We start from the raw sequence: 3,991 nt of genomic DNA on the forward strand, positions 1-3,991 counted from the left end.
TTTTCAAATATATGGATAAAAGCAAATTACTGTGGATGCTAGAATCTGAAACCAAAAGAGAAAATGCTGGAAAATCTCAGCAGGTCTGGCAGCATCTGTAAGGAGAGAAAAGAGCTGATGTTTCAAGTCCAGATGACCCTTTTGTCAAAGCTCAAAACACCAGCTTTGGCAAAGGGTCATCTGGACTCGAAACATCAGCTCTTTTCTCTCCTTACAGATGCTGCCAGACCTGCTGAGATTTTCCAACATTTTCTCCTTTGGTTCCTTTTGAAATAGCTCCCTTTGTTCTTCCTCCATCTTCACCTCCCACAAATGCTCAAGGAGGAGAAACTCATGATCTTCTTTGTTGCTCAGTTTGAGACAATCCAATCAGCTGCCTCTGCTGCTTCCCTCCCTTTCAATACTCCATAGAATTCTTCTGGTGCAGAAGGAGGCCATTTGGCCCAACAAGTCTGCACCAACTCTCTGAAAGAATAGAATAGAATAGAAACCCGACAGTGCAGAAGGAGGCCATTCGGCCCATCGAGTCTGCACCGACCACAATCCCACCCAGGCCCTCCCCCCACATATTTACCCACTAATCCCTCTAACCTACGCATCCCAGGACTCTAAGGGGCAATTTTTAACCTGGCCAATCAACCTAACCCGCACATCTTTGGACTGTGGGAGGAAACCTGAGCACCCGGAGGAAACCCACGCAGACATGAGGAGAATGTGCAAACTCCACACAGACAGTGACCCAAGCCGGGAATCGAACCCGGGACCCTGGAGCTGTGAAGCAGCAGTGCTAATCACTGTGCTACCGTGCCGCTCCAGAACATATTACACAGCTCCCTTTGCCACCACCTCCCCCCCCTTCCCCCATCCTGTCCCAATAACCCCATGCACATTTTCCTTGCCTACTGCACCTAAGCTACACATCTTGGGATGCCAAGGGGCAATTTAGCATAGCCAATCAACCTGACCTGCACATCTATCTTTGGCCTGTGGGAGGAAACTGGAGCACCCAGAGGAAACACATGGAGACCTGGGGAGAACATGCAAACTCCGCACAGACAGTGACTCAAGCCAGGAATTGAACCTGGGTCCCTGGCGCTTTGAGGCAGCAAGCTAATTGACTCGACAAAATCTTCTTTAAGGTTCCCCTTTGTCTTAGCTCTGAACTCAAATCTTACTCTAGTTTCTCTCACCTCCTCTCATGTCCTCTTAGACCTCAGGGTGGTGCAAGCAGGCACCCTCACCACATTTAAGACGCATTTAGATGAACACCTGAAATGCTATTGCATAAAAGGGTACAGACCAAGTGAAGTGCTGGGTGATGGGATTGGAATGGATTGGTGTTTGATGGCCAGTGCAGACATGATTGGCTGAAAGGCTTCCTTTTGTGCTATCAAACTCTATGAGGAAGGACGGTTGTTGATGTGTTGTCTGGGTGGGTGATATTTGGAGGAGCTGTCTCCCTGGGACTGAACTGAAGCATTTTGTAGCAATGTGAGCCTTGTAAGCTCTTGGCGACACATAAAATCTCCTCACTCTGCTGAGTGACACTTTTGTATGTATTTCAGGCAGTGTGGGGAAAGATCCTGAGTGCACAGCTCAGGAATTTAACAGCCAGGTACTGTGAACTCACTCGCAAATCACATATGCCACATTGGAAGTTGAGATACGTTTGTCCATGTTCAAATTTTAAATACTGTTCATAGAATCATGGAATCCCTGCAGTTCAGAAGAGGCTATTCGGCCTATCGAGCCTGCATTGACTCTCTGACAGAGTATCTCACCCAGACCCTCTCGTCTGCTCTATCCCTCCAACCCCACACATTACCATGGCTAATCCATCTAACCTGCACATCTTTGGACTGTAGGAGGAAACCAGAGCACCCAAAGAGAATCCACACTGACATGGGGAGAGCATGACAGACAGACAGTCACCCAAGCTGGATTTGAACACGGGTCCCTGGAGCTGTGTGGCATAACTGCTGTGCCACTCCTTTTGCTGCTTAATGCTCAGTGACAACATATGGAAGCCCTGGTCAGAGCTGATTGTGCAGTGAGGTTATCAATGGGTTTTGAATGTAAATTCACACACAATGAAGATCAGAATTATGTGAGTTTTTTTCCTGCTCCCCCGTCTGAACCAATAACCGTCTGCACCTATTTACTAAATATAAAAATGCTTTATGAAATGAGCAGTTTCCAATAAAATGAGTAAAACCCGAAACCAAAGACCACCAGCATCTCATTCACTTCGTTTAACAAAGTGGAATGTGTTTAATCTACTTTGATGACTGTTTTTATCCAGAACGTCACTGACACAGAATATTAGAACATGTTTTATTTGATGGTGGGCTAATATAACTATCAGGGGATTTGATATAAACCCTGTCAAACATTACATTTTCAATCCAGCTTTCCAAAGAGAGAATACAGTCGGCAGCAACTTCGACTTATCGACAGTCAGTGAAAACAGAATGTCAGTGAGGCAGTCACACACTGAGACCACACACGAGTCAGAGCCTTTCTACAATATGCTTATTTTAGAAATAAAGAACTTATAAACTTCCCAAGGCAGCTTCTCCTGCAAGTGCAGGAGATGTAACAGCTGCACTTTCACCTCCTCCCAACTCACCATCCAGGGGTTACACATACGTGCCTCAATCCCAAATGTGTCAAATAGTTTGAAATCACATTTTGGAAGTGGAGGAAGGGAGATTTATTTAAAATAAATTGACACAATACATTTTATATATAGATTCTAAGTTTACGCAGAGAGTGGTTGGGGTGTGGAATGGACTGCCTGCAGTGATAGTGGAGTCAGACACTTTAGGAACATTTAAGCGGTTATTGGATAGGCACATGGAGCACACCAGGATGATAGGGAGTGGGATAGCTTGATCTTGGTTTCAGATAAAGCTCGGCACAACATCGTGGGCCGAAGGGCCTGCTCTGTGCTGTACTGTTCTATGTTCTATAATATCTCCACTGTATGTGGCATCTGTGCTATCTTACCCATGTAATGAAGTAAACACGACAAAATTCAACAAAATACAAAAGGTATTGTTACTGAGAGAATACATCATCAATATTTGATTTAATTTATTAGTGTTGCATGTACTAGGATACAGTGAAAAGTATTGTTTCTTATGTACTAGACAAACAAAGCATACTGTTCATAGAGTACAGAGGGGAAAAGGAAAGGATACGGTGCAGAATATAGTGCTGTAGTTACAGGTATGGTGAAGGGAAAGATCAGCTTAATATACGGTAGGTCCAGTCAAAATTCTGATGCAGCAAGGAAGTTGTTCTTGAATTAGTTGGCAGGTGTTTTCAGACTTTTGTATCTTTTTCTCGACAGAAGCAGGTGGAAGAGAGAAGGTCCGGGGTATGAGGGGTTCTTGATTATGCTGGCTGCTTTCTGAGGCAGTGGGAAGTGTAGAGAGAGTCAATCGATGGGAGACTGGTTTGCGTGATGGACTGGGGTACGTTCAGAACACACAACCCTTTGTAATATTACTATGTGAGTACATCACTAATAAAGGAGTTAGTGAGAGTGAAAGAGAAGGCTCTGAAAATCAAAGAGTAGCTCTTGAGAAAATCTCAAACCAGTCATTTAAAAATATATATTTTGATGCCCGAAGTAGAACCTTTCAGGCACAGAATTGTAGATTTTCCACCAAAGAACAATTTAGGATTAAAGGAAAAGTTTATAATTTTGTTGTAACAGAATTCCTGTTGAAAGTTCTTGAATTAAAAGAAATGGTGTTGTCAAAAATGGACCCTGAAGCCCTGAAAATTGGTGACATCGCCAGAATATTAAACCCCAGCCAGTCATATCAGCAGGAACAAAACCACGTATCAATACTAAACAAGATAAACAGCAGCAGTAACAGCAGAATCCAACCCCTGCAGTCACTAATGAACTTGCTGATGTCTCAGGAACCATTGTGACTGAGTGAATCCCTTCCCACACACAGAGCAGTTGAATGGTCTC

The sequence above is a fragment of the Mustelus asterias genome, unplaced genomic scaffold (assembly GCF_964213995.1).
Source record: "Mustelus asterias unplaced genomic scaffold, sMusAst1.hap1.1 HAP1_SCAFFOLD_198, whole genome shotgun sequence".
Lineage (NCBI taxonomy): Eukaryota > Metazoa > Chordata > Chondrichthyes > Carcharhiniformes > Triakidae > Mustelus > Mustelus asterias.